Here is a 21847-nt window from a genome sequence, read left to right on the forward strand (position 1 = left end):
GTGAGCCAAACACCTACCTGATGTTTTGTAAATAGTTTATGTAAAAATGTTTCTGTATGTATGTATGTATTCATTATAATTATATTATAATTATTATACTGATTGGCACTGATTTATTTAAGTTTATTTATTCAGATTTTTATTGTTGATTAAAGAAAACACTTCACATAATTTGAAGAGAGTTGCTGGACAGTTTTTTTAATGTAAATATGCATCTATATCTTTTTGAAGTATGTATAGTTTTGTGTACTGAATGAGCACTGTTTGTTAAATCATGTTTTATTTGCAAAATAAGTAAGCATTGATTTATAATATTTATTAGAGGTGTGCCAAAAAAATTGATTCATATATCAAAAATCGATTCTCATTTACTACGATTCAGAATCGATTTTAAATGTCCCAAAATTGATTCCAAGTCATGGTGAGGTCTCGCGTTATGTAATTACAAAATTATGCGACACTTTACGCAGCAGGTTCTGGGACACACTCGTGCGCGGAAAAGGTTCAAAACAGATGGAGGAAAGAGATAGTCAACCTGTCAGGTCTTCATTTAAGGCAAAAATATGGGTTCATTTTGGTTTTTACCGAATGCCGGGGAAGACCAGACTGGACACAATGTAGCTCGTGTGCAAGGCTTGTGTAATGCGGTGAGCACGGGAGCGTTAATATAGAGAAGGGTGGACCCAAGTGCCGGTTTGCAAGATCAAGACATTTGACACTCGTCAAAACAAAAAACAAAACAACACGGAAGACTCAACGCGCAGAAGAATAGAAACCAAAATTGTGAGGGCACGGAGTAAATAGAAACAAAAACAAAATGCGGAAAATACAACTCGTGAAAAATAACACTCAACCATAGTGAGACGGGAGGAAGAAACAAAATAACAGTAACTAAAAAACAGCGTGGATAAATGCAACGCGAAAACGAAACCAAGGACACCAGCAGAAGTAACTGTCAAAAAAATGGCACAGCAAAATAAAACCCTTCCCAAAAATAAAGGCAAAACGGATAGGAAGAAATACAGGATTGGGAAAACTTGAGATGGGTCAGGAAGCGACGCAGGAGAAAGATACTCGAATAAGTAAAGAGAAAGCATAACAGAGAGATGTGGCGAGACCATTAAACGATAAGCAATCACAAAGCAGAGACTGGCTGAGAATGTACGGTTACGCCGGTTTAGTCTGGGACTGATTCTGGTGCCCCTAGCAACGGCTGCGGGAACTGCATCCGATCCAGCCCTGACAGCTCGCAAAATGAAGCTCAAGAATTTTGTTAACACAAAAAAAAAAAAAAACCATTTTATTTTACCAAAGCACTTAATTTTTGTTAATTAAATGTGAAAGACACTTAATTTTCTGTATTTCCCGTTCTGTCTTGCAAAGCAGACTGTAGTAGATCATGCAGATTTTATAGACTGAAGCAGACATTTTTATAAATCAAATTTTTTGAATCGAAAATCGTTTTGAATCGAATCGTGGCCCCCAAAATCGGAATCGAATCGTGAGATCGTACACGATTCCCACCTCTAATACTTGTTTTATTTAAGTTTCTTAGATAAATCCATTAAAGTGGATGGGGAAATAAGTGGTATCTTTTTAGTGTTCTTTTATGTAACTGTCTTCATGAAATGTTCTGCACTTTGGCCAACCTCTGTAGTCTTTTATATATCCCGTGGAAATAAAATTTAGTTTGACTAGTGTGGGTTTGATTTGAATTTGTAAACAGACCAACCCTAAAGCTTATCCCAGCTGTGTGAGGGCATTAGTTGTGAAATACACCTGGTTTCTCCTCATACTCTCGTCTTTTGTCAGCAGACGCACAGTGCATCATGTAGACTTTATTTCTCAACTATAATTTCAGTTACTTTGTGACCAAATGTTATTCTGGGTTTGATATGAATTTGTAGTAGTTTTCCCTTCATAAACAAGCTTTTATAGTTTGTATATTTTTATGTTTACACACTCCATCAGGTTTGGTATTGAGGTAACAATATCTAGTCTATCTTAACCGATGCAGTTTAAATAAAGAGCTTTATTGAAATGTTTATCCATGGTAATCGATATTCCTGTAGTCTGCAAGTGAGGACACTGCTGTCTCCATGACGGACATGGCAGACCAAGCCACTGAGCTTCAGTTTCTGTAATGAACACTGGAGCTTCCTTTTCAGACTTAACGGTATTTAAATTTGTTTTTATATCCATACAAGATTTGGTTGTGCGGCAGCTAATAATGGTAAATTTAAGTAAGCTGAGGACTGATTTTATATGTTGACTGATGGAAATGTGTGATAGTTCCTTTCTTTTTATTGAGGCGTTAGTCACCGCCACGGGGGTGGCAGTAGTCACCGACAGGTGACACTAAGCCAGTAGGATCACATCTTCATCGCTAGAAGTAAAAAATGATGCTGACTGAAAGTAAATGATACTCAAAATTGTACTTAAAATATACTTAATAAAGATAAGCCCATGCTGTTTCTAAACATTTTCATGTTCACTGAACATAGTTTTACGGTATAAACTGAACTCAATAATCTCATCAACATCTACTTAAATTTTCTATATTTCAGAGTAACATTTGTGAATTACGTTGGGAGAACTTAATTTTATTCATTTCAAATCAGAAAGAGGGAGCAATCTGCGCCATTATACACTTTGGATTTAAGGTAAGTTTCTCATCTCTTTTAACATGTCAAAACCTAATTTACATTTACATGATCTTTTACGAGTATATTTGCAGATTATGTCCGCATTAAAGCCACAACTGGCTTCATGAGGTTAACGGTATTTGGGCTTGTTTGACTTTTGGTATACCCCTCAATTTACTGCTCATTTTATCAGGTTAATACCCTTAAACGTCGTGCTTTTTATGCTCGTATGTACCTTAATCAGAGATGTGTACCTATATCGCTATATGTGAATATGCTTTTATGTGTAATAAAAGTCCAAATAAATGTAATTTGGGATGTCCTGATTCGAAGCTTGGCAGTTAGGTAGCTAGATGCTAGCGAGCTGAATATCTAGATGCTAGCGAGCTGAATAGCTAGATGCTAGTGTGATAACTATTTTGGCCATGCCATGTTGATAAGCTGAAAATCTAATTTTATGAAAATTACAATGAATAAATTTCATGTCTAATTATGAATGGTACGTTATGATATTTTTGTCCAATATAGTTCGACAGGCTAAGGCAAGCTTACGTCGACAACTTCGCTAGCATCTGACACAATACCGAGTACTCCAGCACTCAAAAGCTCCAATACTGTTTATAATCTAATGTTTAGTATTAGATTATATATTTTGTACAAAAGCGCTTATGTAAAATTATCCATTTTTACTCACGAGTACGTAGAATTGCGTCGTAGCCGGTGTTCATTCCCACTTCCGGGTTGGCGAAAATTCCGAAAATTGCTCATATATTCCATAAAAAGTAATCCTTTTATTTTCTGTGATGTTCAAAAGTATCCACAATCAGAACAAAATGATCCACGGCTCCTTCAGTTTCGCCGAACAGTATGTTCTGGTGGAGCTTAGGTTAGCAAAGGTTAGCTTATGTTGCTATGCTAGCGGACACACATTGGAAATGACTACGCACTTTGCGAAGGGTCTTATAAAAGAAATAACCCACCAATCATGGCACACGAGGGCTGGTTAGCTTCGGAAGGTTAAAACAGCTTTCAATCACTTCTAAGGCGCCAGAATGTCTGTAGAGCCGATTGGATCACCCCACTCCCCTCCCCTTCGCACCTCGCCGGGGAGAGGTTGTAAAACCTGTCATTCAAAGTCACTACACCACTTCTGACCAATAAAAACCACTCAAATCAAAGCAGAACCCCTTCAGCTTTGTAATAAGAGGTCAAATCAGCGTTAAGAATGCTTCTGTGACGCTTAGAGGGCAGATTTGTCGGAGGGTCTCATCCAGGAAGTGGATTACGCGAAATTTTGCAGTGAGGTGAGCAAGCTTTTTAAGGTATTTATCCACAACGGATCTATGATGTTAAGGTCTTAAATTAAAGCCTTATTAGTAAACGATTTTTAGGTGACAAAACATTAAGACATCTCACATCATAAATGTTTTTTAAACAGATATGTCGGGAGACCCCCCCCCGCGAGGTGCACTTTTGTCGCCAACTTCAAAGCCGGATATCTCACGATCGGCTGCACGTAGACGTCTAAAACTCGGTAGGCATGTAGATGAGATAGGAACTTTTGAATTTATCTCTTTTATTTGGAGATTCATTAATGTTTAATATGTTTTATAAGGCCCTAAAGGAGCTGGGCCCGCCGGCGCTTCTGCACAGGACCCTTAAAAAGGCCCTATATATTTTATTTTCTTTGTTTTCTCATGATGTGTAAATATACTGCATTTCCCAGAGTTATTTGCTCTTTTCGCACCAATTCTGTTGATCTCAGTTTTATTTCATCAATTCAGCCAAGGGAGGAGCAGCAGGACGACAGATCCGAGGCATAATGAGTTGTTTGCACAAGGCAATTGAACACTACATTATTTTGGTTTTTTTTTTTTGTAATGTTTTATTACAACCACTTTTGCTTCCACCACTTTATAAATGAGATGTGTACTTTTTAAAATTTAACCTCCAAATTGTATTCTTGGAATAACTTATTCAAGACAATGTATCTCAAAGTTGTTCTCATGGACACCCAGACAGTCTCTGAGGACCAAGCCGGCTTAGCTATACCTGAGATAGTTGTTTTCCCGATGAAACAAATGTTTTCTATTTGTGTAGGCAGAATGCAGCATTGAGAAAAGAAGTCATCATTTGCAGCTTGATGGAGTATGTGGGGGAACATGGGCTTTTCACAGAATGTTTTGTAAGTAAACTACAATATATTTTTATCAATGCACTGACGTCATTGTTTATGCTGATAGTGATAATATGCATTACACATTATGTACAACACTGTTCTTCTTCGAGTTGTGCATTGGTGTGCTTGATTGTGAACAGCATTTAATATTGGCATAACAGCATTTTAAATTTGGTCAATTGCCTTTCCAGGTTTTGGGCTGAATTTTGATTCCCTGGCTGACTCTGACCATATTTGCATGCATAAAGTCTTGCAGAAGAATGAATGTAACAGATTCCTACTAATTTCTGTGTATCTATTGGGTCCAAACTGTTGTGTGACACATGTGCATGTGTTTTTCTACTATTTCATGTATGATGATAGTTTAATTCAACTTACTGTTATTTTGTCTGTTTATGCAGCAAGCAAACCATGGTCCACCACTTTTTGTTGGACTAAATTTTGGTCCATTGGTCTGGACTGTGGTTTGTGGCACCTTTGACACCTGTTCACACACAAGTACTTTCTAGGTCTATGATGGTAGAGACTCCTATCTGCAAAATAATATAAAAAATACCCTCACTATGGTGGAATAGACCTATTTCTTAGTGTCTTGATGTGTCCAGGGTTCGTACGGTTATGAAAAACCTGGAAAAGTAATGGAATTTGAAAATATTCCAGGCCTGGATAAGTTTTGGAAAAATAAAAAAATACTCAAAATGTTTTGGAAAAGTCATGGAAATTTGCTTGACACAATTAATGTATGTTGTTCTGATAACCGGAAGAAAAAATAAATATATATAATATAGCCATTTTTTTCCCTTGTGCAGACCGCTAACGTAACTTCACACGTTAGTTCGCTGCGTTAGCGTCAGACTCCAAGCGGAGCTGTAGATTGTACTTTGATGACATGTAAATCAGCGTAATGCTGGTAAATGCCGATTCAACAATGGCTGCTTCAGTTGGACAAATACGAGCTACGGCTTGAGAAAGATAAGGACACGGGGCATGCAAAATGTGCACTGTGTGGTTAAACAATCGGTTAACGATGGGGTTAGAGACTGAAAAGTCCGTCGTAAAGCAGTTTTCGTCGTTAAGCGCAACCCTAGATTTAGATACGTTTTGATCATAAACACAGTATAGAAAAAACAAACGAACGATGTTCGCGTGCGTACAACGCGAGAAAGAGCGATCGCGTTGCCGAGATGGGCTGCAGTGGAGGCTGTGCTGCCTCAGTTTATCATACACAACACTCCACAACACCCCACAGTGTTGCCACTGCTCCTCCGCGCACCACGCGAAATAAAAAAAAAAAGTTGGTCGTAACTTCGGTTTATATTGATATTGAAAATACGGTAAATGTTTATTTTTTCAATTAAACTATGTGGCTTATCATTAATTTATGATATACTGTGGAATTTTGGCCTGGATTTTTTCTTATTTTTCATGTCTACACGTATGTTTAGAGCAGCGTTTCTCAACCGGGGTGCCGCGGCACCCTGGGGTGCCGTCTGTCCTCATCGGGGGTGCCGTCAAAATATTCTGATGTGAAATAAAAATCTATAGTTTTAAAAATTGAAGTTATTATACGCTTTAAAAATCATTAAAATGTATTTCATATGACCAGATCTTGCGTGAGCTTTTTTTCAGGCGGGGGGATTGGAATCTGTCGCGATGGTTAGTGTAGCGGCTGTGTGTATGTGTGTGTGTGGTTGGGGAGCGGGCTGGCTAAAGTCTACCAAGAAACAGCGCGATCTATATTCTGATTGGTTCAACCTGTTATAATATACAACCGATGGATTGGCTGAATATGCTGCGGTGTGCGGCGATTAGATTATTTTAAAAATAAATTAATAATAATAATATTCAAGCGTGAGAAATTCCATGTGTGGCGTGAAAGCGTATGAAATCGCTAAATATGTGTGAGTCTCACGCTCAAAGCGTGCATATGACCTGCATATGACCAAGGTCAGCACGTGATTACGCAGGTTTCCCACTGACTGTAAGTCACATTTATCTGCTCTCTGTCTTAATAATCACTTTTTTTGTGTTATGTTGGCTGGGAGATGGTTGCAGAGAGTATGTTTTCAGGGTTGCCAACGCTCACGCATTGAGCATGAGACACACGCTTTGACCGTATTCACACGCTCTCACGGCACACTTCCGATATCTCACATCTGAAAAAAAAATCTTGTTTATTTATCTGATCCATATCTATGATTCAATGAGTTACTAGTTCGCTCTGGCGCCAACCACCCGCGATCGATAAATTGCGATATAATACTTAATTTGTGTCCATTTTACGTTCACACCCCCCCCCCCCCCAAAGCCTGTGTTTTTAACGCATTGTAAACTGGGGTGCCTTAAAATTTTGCATGCATATAAAGGGTGCCACAACTGAAAAAAAGGTTGAGAAACACTGGTTTAGAGAATGTATAGTCATTAAAATTTGCCTCAAAGTCATGGAAATTTAAAAAAAAGTGTATGAACCCTGTGTGTCTTTTCCAGCCTGTTACTGAGTTGTATGTCTGTAGGCACATACTTCACCAAGTTGTAAGTATGTCACACAAAATTCTAATGTTATTAATTGTGTTGTGTATTTTAATAGGATGTGGCCAAAGCTAAGAGAGCATCTGACTTTTCACAACAAACGATGAACATCTTCATTGTCAAGAAAGAGTTTTTTTAAGCAATAATATCTCATTTGTTTTATTTAACTGCAGTAAATTTACAAAAGAAATTGCTAATTGTTTGTAATAAATGCAAAAATTGTATTTGATGTCTGGAAATTGATTTATTTGAGTGGTAGTTAATGGGGCTTATATTTTAAGTAATACAAAAGCAAAAAAATTAAGGCAAGTGTTTGCATGGACCTATGTTGGTAGAATTAAAAGAAATTAGTTCTGACAACTTAAATTTGAATGACTAAACTTTGAATTTATTTAGTTGTGTTTATTTAAAAAACTAAGTATATTCAACTTAATTTCCAACCCTCCGTCAACTCAAAATAATTAAGTTAACTCAACATATTGATTTTAGTTATACTGTGAGTTTATTTAAGTGGCTTATTTGGGTTACATTTACTTAATACTACAGCAAGTTAATTCAACTCAAAAAGATCCATGCAAACACTTGCCTTAATTTTTTTAAGTAATTAATTTTTTTTACAGTGTAGCTAAATGTTAGCAGTGATCATATCCAGCGGTTTCTCAAAAAAGTTTGAAATCAAAGTCACACTTTTCATGAAATCTGCCTGATTTTGTAACGCTTTGAGTCTCGGTAACAAGCTCCATGGTGAGGTTTTATTTCAATAGATGAACCTAAGAGCCTGTCCACACAAAAACAAAATAATATTAACCTCCGCCAAAACGACTGCAGGAAAAGTGCTGAAATAAAATACCTCCATACCCAAAGTATGGGGAAAAACCAGGGCTTACTAAAGACATGTGGAATACTCAATGCTAAACACAACAAACAAACTAAGGACACCAGAGGGAGAAACTGGCTCTCTGAGTATAGTGTTAAGTAAAAAAAATAAATAAAACCCTTCCCAAAACATCCAGATAACCCACAGAGAAAAAAAAACAGCAAAAGAAAACTTGAGAATGGCCAAAGAGACAGGGACAGGGACAATAGCAGGGACAGGAGAACATCTCCAAAAGGAGAAATTAGAAACGGGGGATAAACATGGTGACGAGTAGTGATGTGACATTTGAAGCGATGCATCGGAGCTTGTATCGAGCAAAAAGGGGCGTGCCAGATGAAGCCTCGGTTCGAGGCGTGTGTCGTTACCGTAAAAATCACGTGACTGATGACAAATGAGGCCTCGGATTTAGTGGGCCATGTCATCGTTTCATTTTGAGTGTCACAACCACATAAAGGGGGTTTGAGCCTTGCAGCTCTTTGGGGGTTTTGAGTCGGCGTTTGGTGTTGTGAGAGGCGAGAGGTGTGCATTGGTTAAATAGTTAGATTTAGTGGTTAAAGTTCTGTTATAATATAGATTAGATTACCTATTCTTTATTATTATTATTAGTACTAATAATTATTATAACTGTTATTATTATTATTACTATTATATACTTTAGGCTAGTTGTAAGCTAGGTAGGCTTTTGCCTGTCACCATGGAGCCACCCAGAAAGAGGAGGACTTCTCCTGTGTGGGAACATTTTGAATTGGTTGCTCAGAACAAGGTAGATCATAGCTGTATTTAAGTTTCATCATTATGACCTTCTCCATAGCCCATATATAACCTTTCCTTATGTTTTTTTTTCATAATGAAGGTAAAGTGCTTGCTGTGTCATAAGGAGCTCACTTACAGCAACAACACATCCTCCATGCTACGACATTACAGAGCAATACATGAGCTTGCCCAGTCTGCTGACAGTGGTCCAGACACCAGTCAAAGTAATAGATAATAATAATAATATAATAATAATCTTTATTTGTATAGCACCTTTCATACATACATGTAACTCAAAGTGCTTTACAGTATAAATAAAAGAAACATTAAAAGGAGATAAGACAAAGACAAAAAGACAAAAAGAAAATGTTAAAAGAAATTAAAGATAAAAATATTAAAATAACATAAAAAGTAAAAAGTGAACTAAGATAATAAAAAGTAAATTAAATAAGATAAAACTATTAAGAGTTTCTTAACTAAAAGCGGATCGAAACAGGAATGTTTTGAGACTGCTCTTAAAACTATGCAGGGATGAAATGCCTCTGAGCTCTTCAGGAAGAGAATTCCAGAGCTTTGGGCCATAGTGGCTAAAAGCACCCTCGCCAATCTTTAATCGGCTTTTAGGAATCACCAGTAGATTACTGTTTGAAGACCTGAGAGACCTGACTGGAACATATCTAACAATCATTTCACTTAGGTAAAGAGGGGCAAGACCATGAAGACATTTAAAAACCATGACTAGAACCTTAAAATCTATTCTAAAGCTGACAGGTAACCAGTGCAGTGAGTGGAGTGCAGGTGTAATATGATCTCTCTTTCTCCTGCGGGTCAGAACCCTTGCAGCCGCGTTCTGAACTCGCTGTAGGTGCGAAATAGAGCTCTTTGGAAGAGCAGATAGAACAGCGTTACAATAATCTAGCCTTGATGTGATAAATGCATGGACAAGTTTTTCACTGTCAGCAGGAGAGAGTATATCTCGGACCTTAGCGATGTTTCGAAGATGAAAGTAAGCTGTCTTGCATGTAGTCATGATGTGTGATTTGAAGCTGAGCTCATTATCAAAGGTGACGCCCAGGTTCTTAACACATTGTCTGGCTTTCAGATTCATTTGATTTAAATAAGTCTGGACATCATTCCTTTGTGAATCACTGCCAAGAACAAGAACCTCTGTCTTCTGTTTATTTAATTGCAGAAAATTGTCAGACATCCATGTCTGTATATCATCTATGCAGTCAAACAGTGAGCAAATTGATTTTAGGGCTTTAGGTTCTAGCGAAATATAAAGTTGAGTGTCATCTGCATATTGATGATAACTAATACCATGTTTATTAATGATGTGTGGTAACGGAAGCATATATAGGTTGAATAGTAACGGCCCAAGAATTGATCCTTGGGGGACGCCACAAGTTATTTTTTGACGTGTGGAGGAAGAGGTACCTAATGCTACATAGTAATCACGCCCAGTTAGGTACGATCTAAACCAGTGTAAGACTAAGCCACTAAGGCCTACCCAGCTCTGTAGTCGATCAAGAAGTATTTCATGATCAACGGTGTCAAAAGCGGCACTTAAATCTAGCAGAAAAAGGACTGAGAGTTTGCCTGCATCCTTATTCAATCTCAAGTCATTTACTACCTTAACTAGGGCTGTTTCAGTGCTGTGGAGAGCTCTGAAACCAGATTGAAGTGTGTCATTTATTTGATTTACTTTTACATAGTCATTCAACTGGATTGACACTACTTTTTCAATGATTTTGCTAAGAAAGGAAAGGTTAGATATAGGTCGATAATTATTAAGAATTGTGGGATCAAGATTTCTGTTCTTTAATAGTGGTTTAACCATTGCAGTTTTAAAAATTTTAGGGAATTCACCCAATTGCAGAGACTGATTAACAATCGTTAGAACTTCATTTGCTAATGAGCTCAGAACCTGCTTGAAAAAGCTTGTTGGTAAAGGGTCCAGTTCACAAGTAGAGGATTTTAGTGATGAAATCACATCAAGTAGTGTTACCATGTCAACTTCTTGGAAATAAGACATATTAAAGTTAGGTTGAGTAACTGATATAAGGGTTGATGGTCTATTAGTGCTTGTTGCTATGTTCTGCCTTATACTAGTAATCTTGTCCCTAAAAAATATAGCAAACTCCTCACATTTTTCAACTGAAACAGTCTCAGGGAAGCCACAGGAGGTGGGGTTTACTAGCTGATCTATGCTTCTGAACAAGACAGCTGAGTTATTATTGGATGAATTGATTAAGGTAGAGAAATAGTTTTTCCTTGCTGATTTCACTTCACTGTTGTAATTCTGCAATGTTGTTTTATAAATATCAAAATGTACTTGCAATTTTGACTTTCGCCAACGTCTCTCAGCCTGCCTACAATCTTGCCTAAATTTTACAATAGATGGAGTGTTTCTCCAGGGCATCTTAATTTTACCAGAGATTATTTTAGTTACCTTTGGTGCCACAGCATCAATACAGTTCCTAACTCTGTATGTGAATGTTTCAACTAGCTCATTCCCATTTTCTGAGAGGGGAGGGAGGGACTGTATCATGTCTGTGAAGGCCACGGCACTGCCAGCACTGAGATAACGCTTGGTTATTGTGCGCTTTTCACTGAGTGTTCTAGTAGATAATGACATGTTGAAAAATACACCAAAATGGTCAGAGATTGCAACATCAGTAATTTCAGTATTATTAACCTCTATACGTTTAGAAATTACCAAATCTAAAATGTGGCCATGCTTATGAGTTGGGCCTGATACATGCTGTATGAGATCAAAAGAGTTAAGCATCCTCATGAATTCTGAAGTGATTGGATTTGTGGATATATCCATGTGAATATTAAAATCCCCAGCAATTAAAACAATCAAAATCCATTAAAATCCTTGAAAGCATTTCTTCAAAATCTTCAAGAAAATCTGCATGTAGTCTGGGAGGATGATAGATAACAATCAAAAGAACTGAATAAGTACTGTTGAGTTGTACTGCCAGATATTCAAACGTAGGATGTTCCCCTAATGAGATCTGCTTACATCGGAATGCTTTATGGTAAAAACATGCAACACCACCACCTCTCTTATTTACCCTGGAGACATTAAAATAGTTAAAGTCGGGAGGTGAAGCTTCATTTAGCACTATTGCTCCATTGCTATCAAGCCAAGTCTCTGTTAGAAAAAGAAAGTCCAGACAGTAATCTTCAATTAATTTAGCTGTTATAAAAGACTTGTTTGTGAGTGAGCGGACGTTTAGTAAGGAGACTTTGAAGACTTGATGTGTTTGATCAGCATCGCTTACATCACTTGTGCATTTCACTGGGATCAAATTTTGTTTGTTACAATGTTTTGTACCCTTATGTTTTCTTCTGATTACATTTTTATTTCGATTCTGAGAGCCATGCCACCGGCTATTTAAAATAACTGGAATGTAGCACTGACTAGGAGCATGGGTTCCAGTGTGTCAGACCTGAGAATTCACTGAGTGTGCAGGAGAAGTGGGTGAGTTCCTGCAAGACAGCAGACTGTAGTGTTGCAGAACCTCTTCAATCTCCTGGAGTTTACCTCTGAGACTGTGGACAGATTCTCTGACAGGAGATGGTGGGCTCCTTTGACTGACATTACTGACGTTACTGCTGGCGGTTGGGTGCAGGTTCCGCATGTGAGTGATTCCATACATTAGATTATCCACAAGCATTTGAGTCCCAGCCCTGTTAGGGTGAAGCTGATCAGGTTTAAAAAGCTCAGGACGCCTCCAAAAAATGTTGAAATTGTCAATGAAGTTTACCTTCCGATGTGCACAGGCTGTAGTGAGCCAGCTGTTTAGAGCCAGCAGTCTGGTAAAGTGACCACTGCCTCGACGTGCAGTTGGTATCGGTCCAGAAATGAACACTTCACACCGGGAAAACTCCAGAATGTCGAGCAGATGGTTAAAATCCTGTTTCAGTATCTCAGACTGTTGTTTGTAAACATCGCTAGAGCCGACATATACAATCAGTCTTTCCGTAGCTGGATGGCCATGCAATATGTGTGGAATCATGGGTATCACTTCACAGACAGTAACACGAGGAAAGCAAAAGGCCTTAATACTGTTGCTCCATACATCTCTGATGACTGAGTCCCCAATTAGCAGCGTTTTGGGCTGTGGCAGTGTTCCAAGAACACTGCCACAGCAGTGGCAGTGATATCTTGATATCTGTATCAAGAAAGATAATCTTTCTTGAATTATTTATATCATGTGGTTGGCCCCTATAATGTCCCCCTTTACATTTTGTTTCAGATTTCAGAAAGAAAATGGTGAATGATGCCCTAGTTAATATGGTCATCAAAGACTCCCAGCCCTTTTCCATTGTGCAAGATGTGGGTTTTAAGGAGCTCATATGTGTACTGGATCCAACATGTGTTCTGCCAACCAGACAGGTGTGTATTGAAGGAACATGGATTAAGTGTTTCATTGCTACTTGAACATTAAATGAATAGTAGGCTACATATTCATATTTGTGTTTACAGACTCTGAAGGCAATGGTGGACAAGCAGTATGAAGAGGCTAAGGAGAAGGCCAAGGAGAAACTCCAACAAGTTGTGTCTGTCAGCCTCACATTAGACATGTGGACTTCTATCAACATGGAAGCATACCTTGCCGTGACCTGTCATTTCATTGATGGAGAGGACCAGCTTGGGGTGGAGCATTTTCCAAGCACTCATACTGCTGAGAATTTGGCATTGGCTCATACAAGATTCCTGGAGGAGTGGGGCATACAGGACAAAGCTAAATGTCTAGTGACAGATGCTGCAGCCAACATGATTGCATGTGTTAACAAACTGAATGTAAGACATGCTCTATGTATAGCATTTCCTGTCTTTCGGTTCCATAAGCACTCTTGTACTAAGCACACAAGAATTTATTTTAAGTATTTATTTTAAGTGTTCAACATCATCACTCAAATAATAATATTTCCATTTAAAAACACACTTTTATATTCATTGAGAGTAGGGATGCACCGAAAATTCGGCCACCGAAAATTTTCGGCCGAAATGGCTTAAATTTGCATTTTCTTTCATGCAAATTTTTTTGCAAATACTTTCATCACCGAAACAACACGGCCGAAACAATGTGCTGTGATGACGCAAGCAAAAATCGCCACCTGCACGTGCTTATTTGGATAAAGGCTAGCAAAAAAGTTTTCCAGTGATGGCGCCAAGGCAAAAGGACATTACACCAAAAATTATGGAACTCGTTGCCTTAGACGATCAGCCGTTCTCTGTCGTAGGGATTTCGTAGGCTAATAGAGCACATTGAGCCCCGTTATGTTTTGCCGAGCAGATGACATTTCTCAGAAGTGTGTTTTCCTGAGCTGTTTAATGTTGTTGCAACTCACGTCACGTTTTTATGAAAGAATTTATATTTATCTTTCAGGCCAGTCAGTTATAATTAAATTTAACTCGTATAAAATACATATATTTATCCTCTCAGATAAAAACGGTCTGCAAGCGAGTTTAATTTAATTAGTGGTCGGCCGTTGTCAGCGGTATCGCCGTTAACGGCCCACCACTAATTTTACTTTATAATATGCATTACTGTAATGTCAGTGCTAAATAAATATTTTCAAATCAAATTTTGTAGTTGATTTATTCTTTGAATAGCAATGCCTTGATTTTAGTGAGGTTAGCCATAAATCCAATGTTACTAATAATTGGCATAATGTATTTCGGTCTTTCGGCTTTCGGCCTTGGTTTCCTCATTTTCGGTTTTCGGTTTCGGCTAAGAATTTTCATTTCGGTGCATCCCTAATTGAGAGGTGGCAAAAATATTTTATTTCATACACAGACGTTCCAGGATTCTCTGACTCAGGATTCATTGAGTCTGTCATATATCCTTTTGCACAGCAGGTGTCACTAGTGAGAACGGGTCAACGAGGCTTCAAGTAATGAACTTTTTGGTGAACCTTTTAGCTGGAAAGCCCCATTGGTTCATGAAGTCTCGTTTTGCCATCACTAGTGACGAGACATCAGAGGCACCACGATGTCGACGGAACGCCGCATGATTCTGACAGAGAAAATGGCTGCACGCTCATAGCATGGGCTACAAACAACTCAGCAGTGAGACATGGCAACTGCCTTCCTTAAGTAGAAAGGACAGCTGCAGGTCATCACTGCTGATTGTGATCTTGCTGCCAAGAGCTGGCTCGTGGGCTCCGCCCAGTGGCGGCAGATCGAATGATCCTGGACAGATTTGCTTCCTTAATCTTTTTTGTTTCTCTTTTTGAGGCACCACTTTTTTGTTTGGGAGCCACGTTATTAATAGCAAGTGTTTCTTAAGATGCAAACAAAGAAGCTTGTCATGCAAATTCCTATCCAATACGTACTATGTTGTTTCTGTTTTATTTTCCTGAACATACAACATAATCACAAAATTGTAGAACCAGATACAATATGTAATAAAAAAGGCTGACCTATAACTATTTAGCTATAAATTGTTGTTATTGTAAATGTATTGTATGTAGATACTAATATTATAAAGCTTATACTTCTACTATTATCAAAAATGTAATTTTTTAAAAGCTGAGTTGCAAGTTAGCAATGTTACACTAGCCTTGAAAAAAGGCTGTGAACCTTTCAAAGTTTTATATATATAGTAATATAATATCATGTAATTAGTGGTGGGCGGTTAACGGCGTTCGTTAATTTGATACTCTTATCGGGCGATATAAAAATTATCGCCGTTAATCTATTCTTAAAGTTCGGTTGGGAACTGGATCAAAATGGGTAAGCAAACTATGATGACTTTCAACTTGATAGTTTAGCTCGGCTGTATTCCTAACCAAATTGCACAGTAGGGGGCCAGAACGAGTTTTCAAACCTGTGAATTACAAATCGTACGTGTGTTTACATGGATGCAGCCACAAAGTCGCCAGGTTTGCTTCATGGAAAATTCATTTTTAGGAACGTAAAGTGTTACCGGAGCGGAGCTCGGAGCGGTCGTTTTCTGCATGGTCCTAGCGCTAGATTCGTCGCTATTTAAATATTTCTTTTTAACCGTTAAAACTTCAGAGGACCAAAACCGGCTTTTGAAAAAGTCCCCCCAGATTACGTCTGTGAGGTTAAATGTACTAGGGTCATTCCAGGATTTTGGTACATTTCAGGGGTGGTCAATTTGATCTTCAATTTGATCATATTTAATCATATATTTATTATCTACAGGTTATAAACTATCAAAAAGTTTGATTCGTCAAGCTCAGATATGGAAGAAGTTTTTTCTTTATTAGATTGGTGTGCAGTAAATTGGTATGCAGTAACAGGGTTGCGACTAACAGGGTTGCAAATTTAGGCTAAGTTGTAGTCTACCCCAGGAACAGATGCTCACTGTAAAATTTAGCTATGTATACAAGATCAAGGACAAATATGGTTATATAAATATATAAAGTAAATTTTGACTCTACTCAATATTAGTCTTACAATATGAGGAACAGGGTTGCATTCACTGAGTGACACACACAACTTGGACAAACATATTTGGAAAAAAACCTTGAAAATTGTTAGAGTACTTACCATTTTTCTTGCCATGTGGGCAGGAAATGTCCTTGTGATGCAAATTCCTTTGTGCCAGTACACAAATATTTTTAACCCTTTCTCTGCCAGATAAAATTCTTTATGGTAACAGGGCTGCGCGCATCTTGTGGGACACAACTTAATAGTGTAAAAACTGTGACATGCAATACAATGTAGACCAAAGAAGTTGTTTTCATAAGTAAAGGAGATGCATTTCAACAATATACAAGAGGAAGTAATTTATTTAGAGCTTATTTTAATTGTTAAATTTGGCAAAGGAGTTGGTCACCCAATGTGTGGGACAAGAGAAAATGGCCATTTTTTGAGGTGGTTCAAAGGTATACGGTCTTTTGAATAATATCTAAGGCGCTTATTTTTCCACCAAATTTTACAGTTTGTCTTATAATAAGTACAATGTTTTAAAAAATAGTCATTTAGATATTTTGGATATGTACATTTGAAATTTAAGTGGTGGGACAGGAAATGTACCAAAATCCTGGAATGACCCACTAAATGTTGGCTTACGTTTCAAATATCATGTTTAGCTGAATAAACATGTTATCAACCCCTTTTAATGCACAGTATGTAGGCTTACAAATTCATGTTTAACTGAATAAACCGTTGAACACGAGTAGCCTACATTTTATTGAGCATCTTTTTTTTCTTCAAGTATCAAAGTAGAACAGCTTTCTCAAGCAGTCATTGATGCATTTTGGAAACAGGAGATGAGCCCCTGGTCTAATGCACCCTCTGTATTAAGAAACCCTATCTCAAAAACTGACTTTTAGTCATTACTTGTGGTAGCACGCATATGAGACATTTTAATATAGATTAATCTAGATTAATTTCAAGATTTCAGTGAGATTAAACTAAATTTAAAAAATTAATCTATGCCAACCCCTACATATAATATATAAGCCTTTGAAAAGACTATGAAAAGAATGTAACAGAATATATGCAATAAAGTATAATATAAAAGTATTTTTATATATTATAAAATAACAATACAGTATAAAGGGCAATGCACCTTTAAAAAGGCTGTTGGTTGCTGATCTGGTAATAGCAAGGTGAAAGTTGTAGTAAAAGCACAGAGCAAGTTCACAAGCTGAACTGTCTGAATGTGAGGAGTTTTGATACTGGCAGGGGTTTTTATATAGATCTTGCATATTCATTTAGATTTGCTTTTGCTCAGCCACGTGAGAATTTAGGGCAATGTCACAAATCGTCACCACTGAGTGATATTGGGGGAGGGGCAGCCACTATCTACTACAAAAAATGCTGTTGTGAGAGAGAGAGAGAGAGAGAGAGAGAGAGAGAGAGAAATGGGGGAAGGTCTTGAGTATATTAAAAATATATACTATTTTTATGAATTTTTTTTATGAATTAAAAGATAGCATTCATCAGAGAAATTGCTTGTCTTAAATTTAAATAACTGCAAAATTACTAAATTAATTTTTGCCTTTGCTTAAGAGAAATTGAACATAAATTTGTAACAATAACAATTCAGAAACATTAAGTGCCTGAATCACATATTTGCAACAAAAGGTCTGTTATGAAATATGGTAGCTTGCCTAAGAAAAACAAAAAAGACAATCACGCATGACTCATGCATTGCTCACAACTCAATGTTCCTAAATAAGGGGTTACCCATGTTCTCTGTGACGCTGCTGTTCTCTTCCCCAAAACATGTTATCAACCCCTTTTAATGCACAGTATGTAGGCTTACAAATTCATGTTTCAAATCAAGCTCCCAGTTTTGTAATTACAAGGGAACTTTCTCTATAGTCCTCCTGTGATGCTGTGGTTAGTACAGAAGTAAAAACACCACAAAGTTTTTAACAAATATGGAAGAATACAAACGCCAACATCACAAAAATAAATGGAGAACTGAAATTCTCCAAAATTCTACAGGAAATACACCGTTCACAGCACCGGAAAAACAGAAAAGACGCAGAAAACTCAACCTCAAAAAGAATCTAGTAAGCAAACTCAGGACGCCAGGGGAAGTAACTGGCTCTAAAGCGAGAGAAGTGCAAACAAAAAGCCCTTCCCAAAATAACCAACAAAACTGGACAGAGGAACAAACAGCGAAGGAAAACTTGAGATAGGCCAAAGAACGGCGCAGGAGTGAACACACTCAAACAAACAGAGACTCAGAGAGAGCGTGTGGTGATGAGACACCTAGACACCGCAACACTGCCTGCAAACACATAGTGTGGGGCTACAAGCAAACTCAGTGGTGAGACACTGCATCTGTCTTCCTTAAGTAGGGAGAAAGACAGGTGCAGGTCATCACCGCTGATTGTGCTGAGGAGAACTTACTCGTGATCTCCCCCCAGTGGAGGTAGATGACACCTCCTTGCTCTTGTTGATGCTTATGTTGATGGCTATGGCTATGTGATGAGGGCATATTCACAAATTAACCAGTAATTTTATTTACTTTTTTTTTTTTTTTACTTTATTTACTTTTTTCCCCATGTCGTACCCCATGTCGTCAGTTGTGCTCCGCTAATTATGAGGGGCCGGTCTAAACCAAAAATGCCAGGGCCAATTTTTTGTCCCAGTCCAGCCCTGCTGTGAATTTAAAAAATCTTTTTTGTCTCTAAATGTCATTCGGTGTGAAAGGGCCTTTAATTGTATTGTGTTTGATTCTGTACATGTCAATGTAATAGTACAACTAAACTGCTTGTTTGTGTGTATGCATGAGTGAGTGAAGGAGTTTGTTGTTGAGGGTCGGTGTGTGGGTGAGAGGTGTGTAAGTGAATGTGTGTGGGCATGAGTGAGGGTGTGGTAGTGTGTGTTCATGTGTCTGATGTCAGTGAGTGATGGGGTGTGTGAGTGAGAGCATGTGTGATCGTGCACGAGTGACAGTGTGTGTGTGTGTGGAGGGGGGGTTGCAGGTCTGTGTGTGCAATTCAGCTGTGTAAGAGACTGAACATGCTTGAGAAAAAAGTGGAAAATGTGTGCGTAACTCACTGTAGTTTCTCCAGTTCACTGTGATGATCCTCCAGTAGATCAGAGAGCTGCTTCACTCCTGAGTCTCCAGGTTCACTGAAATTCAGATTCCTCTCTCTCAGGAGTGATGAGGGGTTTGACCTCAGAGTTGAAGACAGACCACAATGTCCTTTCGCTATAATCCTGCAGTGCTCCTGGCTGCAGAGAAAAGAAAAGGTCCTCATACTTAAAGGTGAACAAACACACACTCACGCAAACACAGGCACTGTGTGTGGATTCAGGAGAGACATGCATTGATATGTCTGTGTGTTTGGTTATGTGAAAGGGTGGATATGAGTGACTGGGTGTGTGTAAGTGTAATTCGGGTGTACAGTCATGACCAAACATTTTGAGGAGGTCACAAATTTTGGCTCACAAAGTTTGTTGCCTCAGTTTTTATCGTGGCAATTTGTATTTCCTCTAGATTGTGAAGAGTGATCAGATGAATTCCCTATAAAAGTCATTCCCTGTTATGAAAATGTCCTCATCACAAACATTACCGCATTCTAGCCACTGCATTCCAGCCCTACAAAATGGCCTGCTAACATCATTTTATTGATGACCTTGTTAGCTCAGGTGAAAAGTTTAGTGAGGACAAGACTGCTGATATCAGTCTGTTGTGCTGATTAGAAGAGCAGACTGGTTGCGTTAAGAAGGTAATGGTGCTTTTAAATTTTCTTCTGTTATGAAGGCTTTTGGAGGATGGCTTGGTGTCAAGAAGGGCAGCAAAGAATGTGCATGGTTCAACTCGTATGCTACTCTTATCTTAATAAAAACTACAGTTTTTACATCTGCACACGTCTGCAAGGCCCCATGTTCCAGCCATCACAGCCCCCTTCGAACTGTTTGGAACATCTGGAAAGATTATTGTCCATAGAACAAAATGTGAGCGCTACTATGAGTCATGTGTCATGCCAACAGTGAAGCAAAATCCTGAGCCAACCCCACAAAAGAATCGTCTCAGGATTTTGCCCAAGATCACTCGCCATAAATAAGAAATATCAAAATAACGATGAACAAAACACTGACATTTTGGATTCATGTCCAGGAAACTACCCAGATCTAAATGCAATTGAGAACCTGTGGTCAGTCCTCAAAAGTAGGGCAAACAAACAAAAAACCCAGGATCTCTGATCAACTCCAAGCTCTGATTATGCAAGAGGATTTTGTCCAGAAGCTGATGTTCATCATGCCGAGACAAATTGCGGAAGTCTTAAAGAAGTGTCAACACTGGTTAACAAGGTGCTAGGTAGGTTCCTGTGGGCATGGTGGTATCCTGGGCAGAATACACCCAGAACTTTCTCTGCCATGCAGATCACCCCTTTTGAGTGTGTGCTGGGGTTTCAACTTCCAGTGTACCCCTAGAATCCTCATGTGTTGAAGCAGCCGGCGGTGGAGAACTTAGGTCAGAAGTGCAAGTGGGTCTGGAAGGAGACCCACCAATGCCTCAAGGACGCATCAGAAAGATGAGGTATCACAATAACAGATCAATATTGGTAGTGAGTTTCTACCATTTATTTGAATAAGAGTTTCTCCTGTGACACCAACAGCTGGGTAGCTCCCGATCTCTTTCTCCAGTTCAGGCCTAAGAAACAAAACTTCATGGAGTCATGGAAACCATTCTGTGTGACACAGAGCTAAGATAGCCAAGAAGGGCAAGACAAACGTGAATTTTAGGAAACAAAATTAAAACGTACAAACAAAATAAATGTACATTGCTGTGTAGGTTATACCATATAAAGCATAAGTTCAGCAAGGGGGATTTACATGAGTTTCTCTTCATGTCCACTAGATGGTGCAAAATACCTACCAATGAAAAACATTGTATTTCGGCTTCAGTTGAGAATGCACAATGAAACCTACATAAATATGAATGTAATCTCAAATGCTCAAGAGCAGTTTTAATATAGCATATTTTGATTGATTTAAATCTTTAAAATGTCTATCAAACTTCTGGTTAATTTTTGAGATTTTTCATTAAAGGCTATGTGAGTCTGTTTGATTTAAATAATTTTAAAATAGAGCCATTTTTATCTATTTTAACATGGTTTATGTATGATAGAAAAGTTTCTGTATATTTCATATATTTTTGGCCATTTGTTATGTGTTTTCAGTGCATTTTTTTTCATGAAATGATCTGTGGCTCTCTGAGCCTTTTATAAGAGTTCTGATGACTATTTCCCCCACGGGGCCCAATATTGGCCCCAGGGGCCAAAATATTGGACACTTTACAATTTTGTGTGTCATCCTTGTACAGAGAATAGATATGTATATATAGAACATTTTCATGTAGTTATATACATATTTATGCAGTATATGTATGGTTTGAC

At 38.2% G+C, this 21847-nt stretch overlaps 1 long non-coding RNA gene across 1 annotated transcript in view; it reads right to left on the reverse strand.

The window, feature by feature from the left end:
* Window positions 1-21847, reverse strand: part of LOC143481771 (uncharacterized) — an 89265-nt gene that overhangs the window by 62519 nt on the left and 4899 nt on the right. The window contains exon 2 of the long non-coding RNA XR_013122066.1: window positions 19500-19676. This is a non-coding gene — a long non-coding RNA (uncharacterized LOC143481771). The remainder of the gene's footprint in view (window positions 1-19499; window positions 19677-21847) is intronic.

This window comes from Brachyhypopomus gauderio, chromosome 18 (assembly GCF_052324685.1).
Source record: "Brachyhypopomus gauderio isolate BG-103 chromosome 18, BGAUD_0.2, whole genome shotgun sequence".
In the NCBI taxonomy this organism is placed as follows: Eukaryota; Metazoa; Chordata; class Actinopteri; order Gymnotiformes; family Hypopomidae; genus Brachyhypopomus; species Brachyhypopomus gauderio.